Below are 21,101 nucleotides of genomic sequence, written 5' to 3' on the forward strand. Positions count from 1 at the left end.
CTCTCAACCAAGGGGGGACTTCAATAAGGTCTTGGATCCGAGACTGGAGTGGTCGAGCTCGTGGTCGGGGAGGGTGTCGGCAACAGCTAAGGAGCTCCGGGGGTTCATGGAGAACATGGGGGGGTGGAGGAAATGAGGCTGGTTCTGGAGAGGTTAGATTTCCCAAAAATGAATGAGAGGTTGGTGGAGGGCCTGGGGGCCCCAATTGGGCTGGTAGAAGTAGTGGAAGGGCTGGTGGTGATGCAATCAGGTAAGGCCCCGGGTCCCGACGGGTACCCGGTGGAATTTTACAAGAAGTTATCAGGGGTATTGGGCTGTTAGTAAGGCTTTCAATGAGGCAAAGGAGCTGGGAGTACTCCCCCAGACATTGTTGCAGGCGTCGATCTCCCTCATTCTAAAGCGAGATAAAGACCTGGAACAATGTGGGTCATAGAGACCGATTTCCCTGCTAAATGTAGATGCCAAACTTTTGGCTAAGATCTTGGCCTCGAGGATCGAGGACTGTATGCCAGGGCTAAAAGAGGAGGACCAGACGGGGTTTGTGAAGGGGAGGCATCTGGCGGCCAATATCAGGAGGTTACTTAATGTGATCATGATGCCTCCAGAGGGACGAAAGGTAGAGGTGGTGGTGGCCATGGACACAGAGAAGGCTTTTGATCGAGTGGCGTGGGAATACCTATGGGAGGTCCTGGTGCGGTATGGACTTGGGCAGGGATTTGTGGACTGGGTCCAGTTGTTGTATCAGGCATCGGCGGCGAGTGTGCAGACAAACCGGGTGAGATCAGATTGTTTTTAGGTTACACTGGGGGACAAGACAGAGGTGCCGACTTTCCCCACTGCTGTTTGCCCAGGCTATAGAGCCATTGGCAATGGCACTGAAAACATTGAGGATCTGGCAGGGGATCTGGTTGAGGATCGGGGCGGGGTGGGGGGGGGGGGGCATGAACGATTTACTTTTATACATATCAGACCTACTGGGGGGGGATTGGAGGGATTGTGGGGATATTAGAGGAATTTGGTCGGTTCTCAGGGTATAAATTGAATATGGGCAGGAGTGAGGTCTTTGTGATCCAGGCGAGGGGGCAAGGGAGGCGGTTGCGTGAGATGCTGTTCAAGGTGGTGACAGAGAGCTTTCAGAATTTGGGTATCCAGGTGGCACGGGAGTGGAAGCAGCTGCACAGGCTGAATTTGGGTCGGCTGGTGGAACAAATGAGGGGGTCTGTCTGAGATGGGATGCGCTCCCGCTGTCATTGGCAGGGCGGGTACAGACAGTGAAAATGATGGTCCTCCCGAGGTTTGTGTTCGTCTTTCGGAGCCTTCCAATTTTTATCCCCAAGGTGTTCTTTAAAAAAGTAAAATGCGGTGATCTTAGGGTTTGTTTGGGTGGGTAAAAACCCGCAGGTGAGGAAGGTGTTACTCGAGCGGGGGCGTGGGGGAGACATCGGGTGGGGGGGATGCTCTTCCGAATTTTATCAATTATTATTGGGTGGCGAATATAGCAATGGTCAGGAAGTGGTAGTGGGGAAGGGGTCAGTTTGGGAGCGGGTAGAGGCAACCTCATGTAAAGACACGAGTTTGGGGGCATTGTTAACGGCATCTCTGCCGTTCTTGCTGGCTAGGTACTCCACAAGCCCGGTAGCAGTGGCAACCCTGAGGGTGTGGGGACACTGGCGGCAGCACAAAGGGGCTGGAGTGTGGGCACCAACATGCGGTAATCACCAGTTCGGTCCAGCGGGGTTGGATGGGGGCTCCGGACATGGCAGCAGGCGGGGATCGAGAGATTTGGAAATATTTTTATTGATGAGGGCTTCCCAAGCTTGGAGGAAGAATTTGAATTGCCAGGTGGGAATGGGTTCTGGTATCTGCAAGTGAGGGATTTTGTTCGGAGGAAGGTTTTGACCTTCCCGCACCTGCCGCACCGGGGGTTACAGGATAGGGTGGTGTTGAGAACAGGAGTAGAAGAGGGGAAGGTTCCAGAGGTCTACAGGAACTGATGGATTGGGAGGGTGCCCCGATAGGGGAGGTGAAGAGAAAGTGGGAAGAAGAGCTGGGCGGGGAGTTGGAAGTCGGATTACGGGAGGAGGCCCTGAGGTGAGTCAATGCATCCTCGTCCTGTGCCAGGCTTTGCCTGATACAAGTTAAGGTGGTCCACAGGGCACACATGACTGTGGCCTGGATGAGCAGGAAGATAGATGTGGGTGCTCTGCGGGGTCCTCTAGCCATGTCCATATGTTTGGGGCATTTCCGAGATTATGGGTTTTTTGGCAGGGGTTTGCTGATGTCATGTCAGAAGTTTTAAATGTGAGGGTGGTGCCGAGTCCAGAGGTGGTGATCTTTGGTGTGTCGCAGAGAGGCTGACATTCTGGCCTTTGCCTCCCTAGTGGCCCGGAGACGGACCTTACTAGGTTGGAGGGACCCGGAACCCCTGAAGTCAGGGGTATGGCTTAGTGACATGTTGGGTTTTTTCAGACTCGAGAAAATTAAATTTGCCTTGAGCGGATTGCTGCAGGGGTTTACCCGGACTTGTTAGCCGTTTATCGACTTCTTCAAGAAATATTAAGCTGTCAGCAGGGGAGAGGGTGGGAAAGAGGCATGGTGGGGGCAAGTAAGGGCAGGAGAACCAGTGGAAAGGGGGCTGGGGTAGGTGGTCCTGTTTGTGTAAGCCATGTTGGCTGGGGTTTGTTACTGGGGAAGTGTGTTGGTTATGTTGTTTTGTTCTTGTTGAAACCTCTTGTTTAAAATTAACATTATAAATGCCTCAATAAAATATTTTCAAAAAAAACGTCTTCTATGCCATGTTTCTGTCATAATGTAAATTTATGACACTGTAACACTGTGAAGACAGCCTCGCTATATCAATGCCATATTGTAAGTCCGTCATACTGTAGCCTTCTCTCCCTGTAACTCTGCCTCTCTAGTCTGTTAGTTTGTAATTTGCCGCAATAAAACTCTTCCGTACTATAACACTGTTATTCTGTAATTTGGTCTTGCTGCGTCAATGGCATACTGTAACCCTGTCACATTGTAGCTGTGCCATGCTCTAATTCTGTCATACTCTGGCACGCTGTAACTATATCAGCCTCCAGAAAATGATTCCAAATATCATCGAATCACTACAGCGCAGAAGAATGCCATGCAGCCCATTGAGTCTGCACCAATCCTCTGAAAGAGCCCCCACACCCTCACCCTATCCCCATAACCTCACCTAACCTTTTGGACACTAGGGGCAATTTAGCACAGCCAATCTACCTAACTTGCACATCTTTGGACTGTGGGAGGAAACCGGAGCACCCGGAGGAAATCCACGCAGGCATGGGGAGAAAGTGCAAACGCTACACAGTCACCCGAGGCCAGAATCGAACCCAGGTCCATGGCGCTGTGAGGCAGCAGTGCTAACCACTGTGCCACCGCGCCATGCTAATATGATGATAGAGCAAAGACGTCAGAAAGAATAGCTTATTCCTCAGAAAAACTGTTAAACCTTCAAAAGTGCATGCCTAATGGGAGAGTTTGAGTGCCACTAATGCAGGAATAAGGCAGTTTGTGGTTCTGCTCTGTTAATTATTGTGGACAAACAGAGCCATTATCTGGAGTTCTCACACCTCCTGCTGTGACTAAATGATTAGCGTATGGAAAGTAAATAATTGTAGCCACTACCCCATTGTTTCAGCTCCCCCTCCAGAAAAAAGTAGCACCTGCGTTTTTTGCAGCCACTAAATCATTAGAAGTGCATTTGGGTTTTAACACTTGCGTAAAGGCGCATGCTGTCATCACTATGATCTGAATTGCATTCAGCTCACTGATTTTTGAACTAGCAAATAACAGAGTGCTGAGTGACTGGAGAGAGTGCAACGGTGGTGGAGTGGGAGTGTGGGACAGAAGTTAATTAGCAAATCAGCTTTTCAAACCTCTGAATGCATTCTGAGGTTTTGTCTACTACTTTCCTGGGTTGGGGGTGGTGGTTGGGGGGTGGGGGGGGGGGGGAGGGGTGGGCAGAGGTGCATGAAGCTGACTAGTGCCTCTCAGTGAATTTGAAAAATTAGCGTTTGCAATCAATGGTGGAATATTCTAATCCAGCTGTTAAACTGCTTATATGTATATCTGAAAATGTGCTTAGATATCATCTTATGTGGATATGCATGGATAGATTCTGATCTTGAAGCTGTTTGTCGTTATATGACACCCTTTTAAAATGGCATTGTGACTTTTGCCTTTGTTCAATGTCCAAAATATTCAATCAAGAGATAGCTGTGAGTGTTCTTTCCTATTTGTAATTGAAGTTCTGTTAAACATTTGTTTCGGAACTTGTCCTTCAGTGAACTGTACTGGGCAGTGAGTCCTCATTGTCCCCAGCCTGCTTGTGAATGAGATACCGCAGCGAGAGAAGGCTTTTCACGAGTCAGACATATCTGGGCGGGTTTTCAGTGTGTCTTCTTAAAATGATTCAGAATGGTTTGCCTCAGGCCTTATAAGTCAAGCATGTAAAGGTCGAAGAACAGCAGAAGAGTTTCAGTGAGTGAGAAAACATTTCCCTTCCCCCACTCTACACTGACACATTCTCCATCTTGCTTGAAGCATTCCCTCTCCACAGTTGACGGGTGGGGGTAGTGCACTCCATTGAGAGTCAACAAATGTCACATTAGAAGCTTGGGCGGATAAGTAACTAGAAAGGGGGACGGGCATGGCTAAAAGCTGGTCTCAGGCGGGGGCTGGGATCGAGCAGGTCACAGCCCAATGCAAACCACCTGCACTGTTAAAGGCAGCGCAGTTTAAAAGGTAGGAACAAGAGGACGGTTTGGCAATAATACACTTACAAAAGGAGCGTTCTCCTAAACAGGAAAAACACACCCACTGATCGGTATAAAAATAAAACACAAATCTGCTTTCAGAGAAATGGAAGCCTTTATCTACAAGATGCTGAGTGGGAGGAATGCTGCTGGCAGAAACTCAATACCTGGTGCTTTGGGGAATGTGTGTACATGTTTGATTTAATCAGTGGATCCACGTGGGTTGCACCAGTGTGTGTTATGTGTGCAGCAGCAGGCGGAGGGCGGGGGTGTGGGGGGGGGGGGGGGGGGGGGGGGGCGGCGGCAGGGGGGGGACCGGGGGAGGTGGCTCTTGACACGAGTGGAAAAAATTGCTGACTCTCGTGTGCTTGAGTGCCGAATATAGTTTTACCACAACACTGACACATGCCTTTAATGAGTGAGTTCAAACAATAGTCCCCCTGGAAATTAAAGAAGGAGCTTTAGAAGCGGTGACTGTGATGTAAGAAAGGAAGTGGTAAAAGCATCACTGGGAAAGAAACAGGAACTTCTCAGAAAACAGTCAGCTTCCTGAGAGACGTTTTTCGTAAAACAGTATCAGTCTCAGAGGCTTGGTGGGTGGGTGACTGCCTAGTCAGAGAGGGGTTTCAGTTACATAGCAGGAGAGGGGGGAGGGACTAGTCCGTGCCCGGTGTGCTCCAGTCCAGAGTTTCTGTCCAACCTCACTAATGTTCACTATTGTGCATTTAGAAATCATAGGTCCTTTGTGTTTAAGGACCTGGTAGGGAAATGATTTACAACTACCCAAACAAGCAAACTGATCTTCCTGACAGAGCCCTCACTGGATGGAACGCATGCTAGTCACGTCCACACTTTGAGCTGGGGAAGAGCAACATTGGGGTCTCATTGGCGATGATAATAGATGTCAGACTGTCATATGAATATTGATGCGAAAGCTAGTCTGCTTTCGTAGAGGAGCAGAAGGAAGCAAGATGGCTGCCCTTTAGGATTTGTTTGAAAGGAGACAGATTGTACTTTGCTGGATTTCTGCGACGCTGAGGGAGATACGGAGGCTGGAGCTATTTTTATGTACCAGTAAGATCTTATGCTTCTTATTTGCCTGTTTTCTTTGAAGCAAGACTGCATGGAATTTTACTTTGCATGATCTCATGAAAGAGGGAAAAAGGTGGGGGGTTTGCAGAAAATTAGCCAAAGCCTCTCCAACATGGCTGACAATATTAGTTTGAATAAAAAGAAAAGAAAATTGTAGTACTTGATTTCTGTTACCCTTGAAGTGTGCAGTCAGGTTTGTAATGCTGCTCTCTGCTTTCATTGTGTAATCATTTTGTATTTTAAGCTGTGGAGAATTTACATGATCAGTTTTATCCTTATGTAGTTTTTTCCTCTTTTAGGTTTTGAAGTTTTTTTGTGAGAACCCAGTAAAGGGATAGTGGTACCGTGGAACAGGTACTGTGTTTTCACCTCCCTGATGTGTGTGCACGGGTTTTAATGCCGTCTTTTAATTTTTATAAAATGTGCCATTTGTAATGTGTGCAGTGAAACCAACCTTCCAACCCATTAGGAAAGGATCACTTAAATAAATAAATGAAGGAATTGATATGGCACAAAGAAGTAGTCGTAGTGTTCTGTATTGATATTTTTATTTATTTGGAGCTGTTTGGGGGGGGGGGGGGGGGGGGGGGCTTGCCTGTCAGCTTCCATTTGCTTGTTTGGTGACTGACAAGCAGACACAAAGGCAAGAGCAGGGAAGAAAGGATCGCCGATCCCAAGGACTGCAAGGTCAGGGGCAGCCAACGAAATGAAATACAATCTCGCTGCACCATTAAAGGGAGAGGGGGATTGCAAAGCAGTCTCTCCTTTCTCTCGGCAGCCTCAGTATATTCAGCCAGCCCTGTGTGTCCCAATAGCCGTGATGCGGACCGAGGGGGGTTTACACACAGCTTCAGCATAGCTGCTGGCCCTTCTGTTCACTAGCAGGCATTTCCTCACCGCGGTCTAGTACTGACGACTTGTTAAAGCTTTCTGATCATTCCTGTGCCTCATTTTGCTGGGGATTAAAGATATTTGCTCAGTCAGTGTAACCCACTTTGCCAGCTTCCTCCACTGGATTGAGAACTAAATGGTGGGCCAGCTCTTTGAAGCAGAAAAAGGTTGTTTTTTTAAATAAAAGAAAAGGTGCCTGCCTGAACCTCAGAGCAGAAAACATGGATGGGAGCAAAACGGAGCCTTTTTCGGTAAATGAGAAGTTTTTTGTTATACAGTGCTTTAGAATTCCTTCACTACCTGTAGAAACAGATCACTTATCAGTTGTTTTTAGCTTATTGGGAAGGATAAATAGTCATTAGGATTAGCATCTTAATTACCTCCTTGAATATTTGTAGGTCATGAATAAAACAGGCTGGTTATCTGTGTATTTAGATTGTGTATTCTCCAGCTCCTGCTTTCACTTCAAGTTTAAGAAATGGTGAGTCTGTAAATTTTGCATTAAAAAGTGCTGATGGAAAAATGCTGGCAGGATGAAGCTAATGATTCAGGTGTGCTGAGCAAACACGAGGAGAATGTTAGTTGACATTGTCGGCAGAACTGAGGGGAAAGTAACCCAGTACGATTTGCAAAAATAAAAAAACAATCTGGAAAAGATGTGAGGAGATTTTATCCAACACTTTTTCTGTTGTTACATACCGTTTCTCTTGTTAACCAATTTAAATTGGATTTAGGCAATCAAATTATCTATTCTGCAGAGAGAAAGATGACATAACAAACAGTGAGCAACATTTTGTACTAGAGCAGTCATTTTCAAACTCTGGGTCGCGACCCGCGGGTGGGTAGCGGGTGGGTGTTGGGAGGGTTGCGGAGCGATCAGTCTTCCTGATCGGGAGAAGAAGTGCCCAGTGCTTTTAAAACTGCCGGTTCGACCGGTTTTCAGAACTCCGGCCGTCCCGCACATGCGTGCCCCCTCAGCAGGAAGTAGCAGTGCGCGCAGGCCCGGAGCCCAGCGGGGCAGACCGCCTCCTCCAGATGTCAGTGCACTGTCCCAGGAGCAGATTTTGTTTTAAATCGATGGAGTATTCCCGCCAGAAGTGGCAGGCAGAAAGGAGGTCACGCACCCCGTACACTGACGTCACGTGCTCTGGATACGGCAAGCAAGCAACAGGACTGTGTGAAGAACTGAAGATGGATCACTTTGGAATAAAGAAGAGGGGGCCAGAGACACAATTAGGCCAGGATCTCACAACTGAATCTGCTGGAGAGAGCTTCCCAGGAGAGTCCACAGCAGGCCAAAGCAGTGCTGGTGTGAGCTCCAAGATCTCTGATCAAAAGCCCAGACCGAAATATAACATTGAATGACAAAGCCAGTGAGTTTGTGAGGACCAGTAGGCTCACTATTCGCATTAAAGATAAGTTAAAAGTGTGGGTCACGAAGGTCGGACGGTTGGTAAAAATGGGTCTCCGGAAAAAGGTTTGAAAAGTACTGTCCCAGAGGAAACACGGCTGGGGTAGTGGAGATTGGGGTTGGGGCATTAGGGTGAGGTGGTAGGTGGTAGGGAAGTCAACCAACTTTGAAATTTCTGAAGTAAGTTGGATAAAGTTTGGGTCACATAGTGCAGGTAACAACTGAAACCTTAAAACAAATTCTGCTTTCTGATTGAGTGTCACATGTCAGCATGGCACCGCAACATGTGCAGAGCTATGGGTATAATAAATGCACAGCAGTCATCCAATGCCTTTGTGCGGTATCGGGCAATCCCAATTTTGTTAATCATATGTCTTTATCAGAAAATAAGTCAGCCCATGGCAAAGGGGCTTGCTCACTTGCCCAACGATGTTGCTGTTTAAAGGTTTGAGAGAATTCTACCCTTCAGAGGAAAATTTGAAACTTGGATTTATATAAAACTGGTACATCCTGAGGACAATTCAGAATCAACGAGGTACACTTGAAGTTTATAGGTCAATGCAACAGTTGGCATGAAGCAAGGTCCTACAAACTGCAATGAGATAAAAGCCAGATTCTCTTTCTTGGGATGTTGGTTGAGGGATAAATATTGGTTAGGACACCTGGGAGAACTCTGCTGCTCTCCTTTGAAATAGTGCTCAAGGATCTATTGATCCATTGAATATTTTTAAGGCAGAGCTAGATGGATTCTTGATTAACAAGGGAGTGAAAAGTTATCGGGGGGTAGGCAGGAAAGGGGTTGAGGTTACATGCAGATCAGCCCTGATCTTATTGAATGTTGAATGGTTTTGAAGGGCCTAAGTGGGCTACTCCTGCTCCTTATTCGTATGTTCATATTTACCCGAGGGGGCAGATGGGTTCACAGTTTAATGTCTCACCTGAATGACAGCACCTTTGATAGTGTAACACTCCTTCAATGCTGCATTGGTTTAGGGGAGTGATGGTAGGGTGGGGAGGGGGGAGGAGGGGTTCGGATGGTGGTGTTTACACAGTGGCAGATATCTGCATTGTATAAATTCCTAGGGAGATAAATAAGGGAGAACGAGGTGGATACACTTGCTTTAAATAAGCAGCTACTTGACTGCAGTGTCTAACCATGACTGGGAAATATGAGAAAATATTTGGCACGATCGATCGACCTTGCCACGCCCAATTCGGGACCTAACGAAGCCAGTAAACCTCGCGAGAGGACTCTCGTGAGATTTACTGGCCTCATCACGTCTTGCAAGATCTAACGAGGTCCCGCGAGGCGTTGCGATCTGGATCCCGCCCATTGAGATCAGGACTCAGATTTGCATATTCTAGTGAGCAGTTAGATCTCCCCAGCACCCGTGATCAATGGCCTCGCCTCGGAGATCCTGAGCGGGCGCCGTTTAGCACAAGTTTCCACAAACGTGGACCAGGCATGCCAGCACTTGAAGGTGTCTCCCAGGCGATTGGGGCCCCTGGGTGGTCGGGCTCTGGGCAGGGTTGTACCCTGGCACCCCAATGTCACCTGGACATTGTGGCACTACCACCCGGGCACTCTGGCAGTGTTATCCGGGTGCCACCTTGGCAGTGCCAGGAAGCCATATGGCACTGTCGGGCTGGCAGGGGCACTGCTGGGATACCAGGCTAGCAGTGTCAAGGTGCCCAGGTAGCATCGTGCCAGGGATTGGGCCCGGGGGACCTTATGAGGTGGGGTGCGGTGGGGGAGGACTCCATGACTCCCTTGTTGAGGTGTTGGGGGGTACGGTGCCGGGTTGGGGAGGGTCAACTTCCTGCATAGATGAGCGGAGCTTGCTAGTGCAAGAAGTGGGACTGAGTGCTGCCTGGGCGGGGCATTCCCCGCCAAGGCCCTGAAATGAACCAGGATCCCGTTTAATAGGAGGATCATTCTCGGCGCCGCTAGCTGTGGAAAACACCCACTAAATGCTCTCGACATGGCACTCTGTTTCATTTCCATTAAATCGCAATGTCTGCAATGGTACAATATCATAGAATTTACCCTGCAGAAGGAGGCCATTCGGCCCATCGAGTCTGCACCGGCTCTTGGAAAGAGCACCCTACCCAAGGTCAACACCTCCACCCCATCCCCACAACCCAGCAACCCCACCCAACACTAAGAGCAATTTTGGACACAAAGGGCAATTTATCATGGCCAATCCACCTAACCTGCACATCTTTGGACTGTGGGAGGAAACCTGAGCACCCGGAGGAAACCCACGCACACACGGGGAGGATACGCAGACTCCGCACAGACAGTGACCCAAGCCGGAATCGAACCTGGGACCCTGGAGCTGTGAAGCAATTGTGCTATCCACAATGCTACCGTGCTGCCCCAATATCTGGCACAATATTTTTTTTAAATATTCACTTACATCTCTATAGTAAAAGATTCCTTTTTTTTATGGTGAAGAACTTTAAGGAATGGGCCTTAAAACAAAATGAATACTAAACCATCTAATGCACTGAAAAGAAAGTTAATCAAGTGTGAGTCAAAGTAATGGAAGGAATCGCATGCAGGCATTGATGAATCAAGGTTAAAAAAAAGCTTCTCAAATAAGTTATGGTACAATAATGGAATGTTTGAGCCAGATGATGGTGAAGAGACACTTTTCTGCTGTTTGGTTGAAATCCATTGGTATTAAAGCTATGTGCTGTCAACTCTGTTGAAATAATGAGGAAATAACGGATGCTCTGGTTGTTTTGACAAGAGAACTTATGGGTCACTATCTCACAGCAGCTGGGTGTAGACGCATGCAGAACGTTACACTGACGAACTGGACAGTAGGGGAGAGACACGAGACCCCTATCTCACACACAGTCATCCTTCAGTGTGTAACCTGTGCCAAAAATAGTGGATGCAACTGTGGCCTGTGAATGAGATTTTGGTATTCATATAAAGTTGAATTTGAGCCAGCGTTTGTTCTGTTTGTTTGAACCATCTAGGCCCCAATCTCTAGGCATGCCTCCCTAAACATCTCCACCTCTCCAAATCTCTCTCCTCCTTTAAGACACTTAAAGGAGTCTACCTCTTGACCAAGGTCATCAGTCCTCATATCTCTGACAAAAACTGAGGAATTCTCAGCAAGTCAGGCAGCATCTGTGGAGAGAGAAACAGAGTTAATGGGCTCGATTCAACTAAATGGAAACAAGTCCCATAGCAAGCCATTATTTTTTAAAATATTTTTTTATTCTCCTCCTTTTTCACATTTTCTCCCAAATTTACACCCAAAAATAAACAATAATCAGTAACGAATGTAATGTCAATCCCCATATCAACAAAAACGATCCCATCCTCCCACCAAACCCCCAAACATCGTGTTAACATAAACAAATGGCAAAAAGGAATAAGGAATCAGCCATAGTCACCATTAACATATACAGTCCTTCTCCCCCCAACCCTCCCAGCCCCCAACCCCACTAATGTTCGATGTGATCCAATTCTCCAAAGTGCATAATGAATAACGCCCATGAATTGTAGAACCCCTCCATCCTTCCCCTCTGTTCAAATTTAACCTTCTCAAACGTCAAGAATTGCAACAGGTCCAACAAGGGGGGGGGGGGGGGGGGGGGGGCGATTCACGCGACGCCGCTCCGACACCGGTCCGCCGATTCACCGGTCGGGGTCCGCGGTGCCGGTCGGGGATCGCTCTACGTGGCCCCCCCCCCCCAGCGATTCTCTATGCTCAATGGGCCGAGTGGCCGCCGAGATAGGCCGAGTCCTGCCGGCGCCGTTCACGTGTGGTCCTACCATGCAGGACCTCGGGGGGGGGGGGGGGGGGGGGGGGGCTGGTGGGGGTATCCGATCCCGGGTGGGCCTCCACCGTGGCCTGGCTCGCGATCGGGACCTACCGATCGGCGGGCCGGCTTCTCCTGGTGGGCCCCTGGAACTCTCCGCCATGTTGCATCGAGGCCAGCGCGGAGAAGGCAACTGGCGCGCATGCGTGAATTCGCACCGGCCATAGCATGCATGCGCAGACCCGCGGCGCCCATTTGACGCCGGTATCGGCAGCTGGAGCTGCCTGAGTCGCTCCAGTGCCGTGCTGGCCCCCTGTGAGGCGCAGGATCGACAGCGTCAACACTTCGCCTCAGGATCAGAGAATCCCGGTCCTGGAATTAAAAGTCTAATGTTGACCATGAAAACGTAAAAACCCATCTGGTTCACTTGTCTGCTCTGCCCTACATGTGACTCCAGATCTGCAGCAATGGCCTAGCAAGCCAGTCAGTTCAAGGGCAATAAATGCTGGCCCAGTGATGCCCACATCCCATGAACGAATAGGGGGAAAAAAACTCTGGAAAAATACCACTGTGCTGCATTTACAGAAAGCAACATTTGGAAATTAAGCTTACGGCTAATATTTTTGCATAGCAGTACATCGCTAGGAATCAATGACTGTAAGTAAACAGACAGAATTGGGTGGCTTATGTCTGTTGGCTCCACGTGTGGTGTTGGCCAGGACTCTCTGATAACTTTTCCCCCATCCATATGTGGATGAAGCTTTAGTAGGAATAATTTCTAAACGTTAATCAAAAAGAAAGGGTACACTTCAACCAAGAGTGAAATCCTTTCCAAGGAGATGGTGTCATGTTAACATCTTTTGGCAAAGACGAAAGTGTCGACTGAACAACAGTGTTGGTTTAAAAACCTAAAGTTACATAGCCTCGGCTAATGCACTCATGGGGGAGAAAGAAAAGATCTTCAATTTTTAAGAACGGGTGGATAAGACCCTGTGGCACGGTTATTGAGATGAGAGAAGATAAGACCAATAGAGCACAGCCTGATTATTGTAAAATATGTAGAGCAGAGTGTCTTGACATCTGCTGCACTAAAGAAGTCCAAACCGAGCTTTACAAAGTCCAGAAAGCCTGCATTACATCAGTGCTGAAGTACAACTGTGTCTGTGTTGGAGGAGTTCAAGCATGCTCTGCTGTTCGTTGTCTGCCAGGAGATTCACTGATGTGACCTCTTGACAGTTTTAATCAATAAACATCTCTGGTATGAATAGAATGTCCAGCTTCTCAGTCCTGTCGGGCAAAAATAATATACCACGTGACCTGACCTCCTGGCTCTGTCATTTCTGGTTGATTCCCCTGTTCAATATAACCTCATTGAGGTCCTCTTTTTTTCCCCAATTTGGTGCATCTCCGTAATTGTGAGGTAAACGAAAAACCATGGGAATGCTTGACAGTGTGATTTAGCAAGGGACCAGAAAGGCCAATGTGCCCACTGCGTGCAGTCTTGTGAAACAGGCCCAAATACCACTACAGAGGTTCACGTAGGCAGCAGACAGCCGGCTGAGTTTTTGTGTAATGGGTACACCTGCAGCAAGAGGATGAAATTTAAGATAGCCACTCACTGATCACAGGAAAAATGGAGGGCAGCACGGTAGCATAGTGGTTAGCACAATTGCTTCACAGCTCCAGGATCCCAGGTTCGATTCCTGGCTTGGGTCACTGATACGCCAAACCCATTGCATGAAGGCTAAAATACCATTTGCCTTCCAAATTGCTTACTGCACCTGCACGTCAACGTTCTGGGTGGGATTTTCCACCCCTTCCCTCCAGCGGGAACATCAGGCCCCGCCGAAGTTGACTCCTGGCAGTGGGTTTCCTGACAGCGGGGCAATCGAGCCACATAAAAACCCATAGACTATGGCGGGGCCGGAAGATTCCACTGGCAACAAGAGGTTTGCTGCGCCACCATGGGAAAACCTCCACAGGTGGAGGGATAGGGTGTGGTGGGAGGGGAATCTCAGCCTCCGTGTTCCATATATAAAGGCACCCAAATCCATCTGAGCACCAACATTTATAAGTTCTCACCATCAAAGATATTGGGCGCGATTTCCCCCCCCCCCCCACGCCGGGAGGCAGAATCGCCAGGGCGCCACGCGAATCTCACCATGCCGCCCCGACCCCCGCACGCAATTCTCCCACACACACACCTCCCCCCACGAAACCAGCAGCGCGCAATTTGCGCCGGGCCGCTCGGAGAATTGCCGCAAACGGCGAGCGGCGATTCTCCAGCCCGGATGGGCCAAGCGGCCGCTACGACATGACAGGTTCCCGCCGGCACCGTCCACCCCTGGTCGCTGCCGGTGGGAACTCTGCGGGAACGCTGGGGGGGGGGCAGCCTGTGGGAGGGGGAGGGGGGCTCCTTCACCAGGGCGGGGCCTCCGATGGGGTCTGGCCCACGATCGGGGCCCACCGATCGGCGGGCCAGCCTCTCCCCCAGGGCCTACCTCCTTCCGCGCGCGGCCCCAGAACATCGGCGCCATGTTGGTGAGGGGCCAGCACGCATAAGAGGTTCCCCGCGCATGCGCAGAATTGGAACCGCTCCTGCGCCATGCTGGCCCCCTGTGGGGGCCGGAATAGGTCATGCCCGGTCCCTCTTCGCGCCCTTGTGAAACACGACGGCGCGGGCTCTTAGTCCCGGGAGCGGAGAATCCCACACAATTCTTTTTTTAAATTCTTCTATGTGAATAACTCCACATTTTCCACATTGCGCCGTATTTGCGCTCCAGTCTTTCTGTTTCCCAGCAACAATGTGGACAAAATGCTCGGAAGAAGTCAAATAAAAGCAAAATACTGCAGATGTTGTACATCTGAAATAAAATCAGAAAATGTTAGAAAAACTCAACAGGTCTGATGGGAGAAAACAGAGTTAACATTTCGAGTCCCTGCCACTTCTTCAGTGCGAGAAGAGTCAGACGGACCCTGAAGAAGAGTCATACAGACTTGAAACATGAGCTGTGTTTCTCTCTCCACCGATGCTGCTCGGCATGCTGAGTATTATTATTTCCAGCGTTTTCGGTTTTAGCTCGCAAGCAGTGTCTGGCCAGCCCATGCACTGTAGTGTGCACAGGCTTAAACAGCAGCTCACCTTCCCCTGGCTGGGCTCTCATACACAACAGCATTAAAGAATAAACGTGAAGAACTCGTTCAAGAACTGCTGCAAAATTGTTTAGCCGTCACATTGTCCCGGAATATCGCTGGCATTCCCAGTTAACGTGCCAAGTCCAAAACTTTCGTAATTGAACAGAGTGCTTGTTTCAATAGGCAGACCTGTTTCCCCCTTGGCTCCACTGCTGGACATGTTAGTGAAGCACTGGACAATCACTGACCCAGGCAGTTCCTGTCTGTGATGGCTGATGGCAGCCCAGAGTGGTCATTGACCAACTGCAGGAGGGCTTCAGCAGCCCCTACTCAGTGACAGGAAGACCCAGCTCCGGTTCGCAATTCAGGACCTCCTGGCTTGCGCTATTCCAACCCTCCACAGGAGTGCTTGTGCATGGAATATAAAAATCAGGACCGTTCTCAGCATGGCATGGTTTTGATGTTCAGTTGTCAAATAATTTGGTCAAAGTTGCACATGAAGAGTGACCGAGAGATTGCAGAAAATGACTCCTATTCCCTCAGAAGATTAAACAGCAGTCTGATCCAAGGAGTTTAAAATTATAAAGGTTTATAGAGTAAATAAGATGAAACTATTATCCAGGATGGTGGTGGTGGTGGATTGGGGGAGGGGGGTTGAACGGGGTGTGAGAAGGGGATCCATTTTGAGGGAGCATAACCTTATCGTGTTAAGGTTAGAACCAGGCCATTCAGAGGTGAAACCAGAGAGGCCTTCTTCACCGCGAAGGCAGCAGAAATCCAGAATGATCACCTTTCCACCCCCCGCCCAAGGCTGTGTTTGTCGGGACAATCCAAACTTTCGAGACCAAGATTGATATCTTTTTGGTTAGAAACTGATATCAAGGGGTCTGGAGCAAAGATGAGTAAATGGGGTTTGAGATATGTATCAGTCACGATCTAATTGAATGGTGGAACAGGCTGGTAGTGCTGAATGGCCTATTCCTTTTCCACTGTCCCTATGAAAGCAGTTGTGTCTGAATGCCACTTTGACAGTGCATTACACAGCAGAGTTTAAAAGATACAATTTCAGTATTATGCTTTTGCATAAATAATCTCCCCTGTTAACCGATGCACAGCACTGTCCTAAATTCTGTCCGATTCAAGAGGAAATTGGATAATCATCTGAGGAAGAAAAATAAATTAGTGGAAACATAAAAGGAAAAGGCCGGTGAATGGGATTAGCGGGGTTGCTCGTACAGAGAGCCAGCATGGACACAACAAACCGAACGACCTCCTCCTGCACTGTAACTATTTTTGGATTTTTATTTGATGCTGACATGCAACAGGGTAAATAATTCTGTTGAGAGGATCAAAATGACCTGGCTGCTTCCTTAACAAGTTATGCTGGCATTAACATCAATGGCAGGGCTTACCTGTGGAATTTTCCCTCTGGATTAGGTAGCAAGCCAAACTCATTGCACAGCTCGTGTTTACAACACACACATACACCCCCTCACCCCCCCCACCCCCCACCCCCACCACCACCCCCACCACCAGAATTCCACAGAGCTATCACGTGAGCACAGATGAACTTCAAGTCTCCGGAACTTGAGTGATCAGAATTCTGTCGCTCAGCATTTTAATTGGCTTGCACTTGACAGCATCCGGGCCGTCAACGTTTAACGGCACCGAAATGCAATTTGAATTTCCTCCATCGCTCTTGCTAAAGTTTGATAATCAATAGACGGATCACCAAAAGATGCCTTATTCTCCGTGAGACGATTGCTGCAGGAAGGAGCTGAATTGTGCCAAGGAGAAATGAAATTGGAACAGTTTGGCAACATGTGCCGTACTGGATCTTTTTTTATTTGTAATGATTTGTCGAACTAGATGATAATGTCACATCTAGCATGAGACAAGCCATTTTGTCCCTTCTCAGTCGATCCCTCTGATATCTTATGACCCCATCATTACTTTCCATTAGATCGTTACTAATCCTATAGTTTTTACCTGAACTGCAATCTTTGCCCAGATTAGATTTTGCCCTATCCCCACAGCCCCACCCAACCTACACATCCCTGGACACTAAGCGACAATTTTATCATGGCCAATCCACCTAACCTGCACATCTTTGGACTTGTGGAAGGAAACTAGAGCACCCGGAGGAAATCCATGCAGACACGGGGAGAAAGTGTGAACTCCACACTGTCACCCAAGGCCGGAATTGAACCTGAGTCACTGGCGCTGTGATGTAGCAGTGCTAACCACTGTGCTACCATGCCTTTTGCTGTATTAACCGCTGTTTGTTTTTGTGTCATTCGTTACTTTCGATAAGTACACAGTTAGGTGAATCATTCAAGTCCAATGTTGTAGATCAGATCTATGTAGACTCTGAAACTACATCTCCCTCCCCATGAGCACACTTCATCTCCCATTTTTTAAATTCATGTCTTATCTAGCTCCATGTCCTTCCCTGGATTCCATAATAAGCGATATCACAGCAAGTTCTCTAATGTATTTTACCTGGTACATGTTCAAATTAGTCAGTGAGGCTTATCACGTGGGACTTTCCCCCAAACCCATGTGAATAATCCTGATTCATGTTTTATAAATAGCAGAAAGTTTTTTTCTTCCATTTTACAAAATAATGTGGTCAAGGAAATGTATCAGTTTTGGGTGGAGATTTTGCAAAAACCTGAATAGAATCTCAAACATTAAGATAGCTGCATTGTATGTAACTTGAGTTGTATTTTACATCTCAGACATTTATAGCATGGCTGACTGGCTATCCTTGGCAGGACTTTGTTGTGGTGTACTGACTGCTTCATATCAGGCTGTATATTGGATTTAGTGTGAAAGGATGTAGAGTTATAGAGTTTTCAATGTTGTAGCGTATTTGAAGACCTGGCTGAAATTATTCCTGTCAGTTGTTTTACTGAAAAATGTTGGCATGGTAACAAAAATGAGTTGTTTAGCTATATTGTGAAGTGAAGGACTTTCTGCCCCAATATCACCTTATGCCACAGTGACTTATTAGGCTTTGAACAACTTGGTGTTCAATCCCTTTGTGCTGTACTTTGCTTGTGATGCAGCACTTGCAACATGTTTTAAGAGAAAGAGAAAAGTAGAATCTTTGATGATTGGAATTGTTCAGGTTTAGATGGCAGGGCCAGCCCCAGCATTGCCTTTTTTGTAGCTATGGATGTGGAATCCATGTCGAAACAATTTGGGGGTTGAGTCAGGTGCAAAGATCGCAGGCGCTAATCAAAGAAGAGCAGAGAATTCTGCTGGTGACTTGACCAACCTTCTTCCCTCAATCAACACCACCAGGAAGAGAATCATTGGTCATTCAACTCACGACTGCTGGTGGAATCCAATGGTGTGCCAAATGGTGGCTTCATTTTGCCACATAACCATAGTGAGGACTCAAAGTAACCGCTTCATGTGTATCTCTTTGAGACATTTATGAGAGACAAGATAAGCTTCTATAAATGCACGGCATTTTTCTTTCAACTGTTATCAACTCTTACCGTTTTTGGTGCAACCCTGAGCACTTTGTAATTTATCAATAGTGTTGGCTTCACAATCTCTCCAATGCCAAATTAACCTCTCAAACCTTCAGTTCCAACTATCTCAGCAACAAAAGCCTTCCCTTTTCGTCACTGGCGATGTCCTGCAGTGGAGGCTTTGACCTTTCACCTTTCTGTCTCTCAATTTAGGAAGAATGCACAGACACTTTATGGCTTTAAAGTTTTGTTTTAGTCTAATGGGATTGCTTTTTTTGGAGAGCAGATGGTTCTTACGAGAGCTGATGCCCTTAATGTTCACAGTTTAAAATTACAGCACTCCTGTGAGCTAAGAACCATGGTAACCAGGCTCAATGAAAGAATTGAGCTCAACCATATTAGGCCTGCAGATGAACAGGAGATTCATTCTAACATGTTAATCTATGGAGAAGTCGATGACTGTGTACCAGGGAAGGTGGATTAGAAAGGCAATACGGCTGTTTGGGTGTTTATTCTGATTGAAATCTAGTAAGTGAAATGACATGACTTTCTTTACAGCTCAGTGCGTGGTTTCTTCACAAGAAAAGGACACGGGAGAAAGGGATAGAAACTAGCAGAATGGTAAAAACACTTCAGCATTAACTAAAAGGGACTTGAAACTACTCTTAGACAAGAGACCTCTGTAAAATTAAATTGTGAAGTCATCAAGGCAAAGAGCCAAACCATTGATTCAATTTGATTGTCTCGAAAGAAAATATTTTTCTGAGGGAAAATTGTGATGAAATATGTTTGAAATTCTGTCAACATGGCAAAGGTTGTACTGGTAAAAGGAAGTGGTTCTATTTTCCAGATCTGTATTTAGGAAGTGGTGAGGTTTGGGTCAGTACTCTAGTGATATTTGTTGTGAAGCCCATCCAACACGTTTTACCTGACACCTCAGTGTTGATTTGTAATATCAGACTTTTGATGCTCTCCAACATGGTGTAACACTAGGCTTCACCTTGGTCCCCTTCTATCCTCACCCTCCATTTTAATATCAGCGAGTGCAGAATTCTTTTTCAAGGGGTGATGAATAAGGGAGCTTTTTGGTAGGATCACTCAGCTTGCTGCCAACCGGTTTCCACGGTGCCTGCCGCCCAGTCTGACTGTGAATATCCCTGTGGATGTTCAATTCTTTAAAGGGGCTTGCTTTCAAAATCAGAAACCAGCGACCACACTCTTTGTACATGGAACTCACTTTCTGTCATTATTTAGATCTTTGAGGTGTTCAGGCTTCTGGAGATTTTCCTTCAAAATGTACGGACTGAAGAGAAATAGATTTATTTGAGAATCTCACCTCAATGCATAGAGAGTTCCGGCAGATCCGTATCTTGTTTGTCTTGCTTAAACAAAAGAAAAAATATTATTATTATTCAAGTTGACTTAGTGTGCCAACATCATCCAATTATGCTGTTTTTACCATCTTGATTTGTAGTCTGACAAACCTTTTTGGGGGCTTGAGATCTGCAACAAAAACTTGAACTTACAAAGTACCTTAAACAATAAAATGTCATACAGCACTTCATGGGGTCATAATCAGATAAAGATTGACATTAAGATCAAACAACAAGGTATTAGAACTGAAAACCAAAAGCTTGATTAAAGAGGTAGGTTTTAAGGAGAAGAGAAAGAGGCAAAAAGCTTTAGGGAGGGAATTCCAGAGGTCATTGGTGAAGATATGGGTTCTAATTCGCCGGCCGTTCGCTGACGGCAGGATTCTCTGGTCTCACCGGCAGTTCACCCCAACCCGTGGGTTTCCCAGTGATGTGGGGTGGCTTCAATGGGTATTCCCACTGACAGCGGTGGGAGCAGAGAATCCCACCGCCAGTAAGCTGTGCACCGCCTCCTGCCGCTGAGAAACCTGCAGCTGGGAGGCCAGAGAATTCCGCCCATGTCATTGGCGTTGAGGCCGAAGGGAGCGGGGTGGGGGTTCAGACGATCCAAGTTAGATGAATGTGGATAAACGCGCAGGATTGTAATACTGAAGAGGATGACAGAGTTATGGAGGGATGAATGGGGGGGGCGAGGTCACTGAACAACTTGAAAACAAGATTGAGAATTTTTTAATTGAGCAGTGGGTGGACCGGGAGCCAATGCTGGTCAGCGAGCATAGGGGTAATGGGAGAATGGAACTTGGTACAACTTCGGTCACAGATAGCACAGTATTGACTGAACAAACATTTTGGGCGGGTGAAAGATGGGAGGTCAGCCAAGTGTGCCTTGGAATAGACAAATCTGAAGAGAAGAAGAGCAGAGTTGGGGGCGCCAGAAGCCAATGGCTGAAATGAGGAAGGAGCTGAGATGGACAATATTAGACAGGTGAAAGTAGGTATTCTTATGGCAGCGTGGTAGCACAGTGGTTAGCACTGTTGCTTTACAGCGCCAGGGTCCCAGGTTCGATTCCCGCTTGGGTCACTGTCTGTGCAAACCGTGTCTGCGTGGGTTTTCTCTGGGTGCTCCGGTTTCCTCACACAAGTC

General features: G+C 47.5%; 1 protein-coding gene across 3 annotated transcripts in view; it reads left to right on the top strand.

Annotated features, from left to right (window-relative positions):
• Positions 1-5,359: 5,359 nt before the first annotated feature.
• The window catches only part of tet2 (tet methylcytosine dioxygenase 2), a 205,585-nt gene continuing 189,843 nt past the window's right edge, over positions 5,360-21,101 (top strand). Inside the window, exons 1-2 of one of the 3 annotated variants that reach the window (XM_072517041.1) lie at positions 5,360-5,861; positions 6,163-6,233. The gene's annotated coding sequence lies outside the window, so the exon portion shown is untranslated. The remainder of the gene's footprint in view (positions 5,862-6,162; positions 6,234-21,101) is intronic. The other 2 variants (XM_072517040.1, XM_072517042.1) reach the window with 2 other exon arrangements.

The sequence above is a fragment of the Scyliorhinus torazame genome, chromosome 9 (assembly GCF_047496885.1).
Source record: "Scyliorhinus torazame isolate Kashiwa2021f chromosome 9, sScyTor2.1, whole genome shotgun sequence".
Lineage (NCBI taxonomy): Eukaryota > Metazoa > Chordata > Chondrichthyes > Carcharhiniformes > Scyliorhinidae > Scyliorhinus > Scyliorhinus torazame.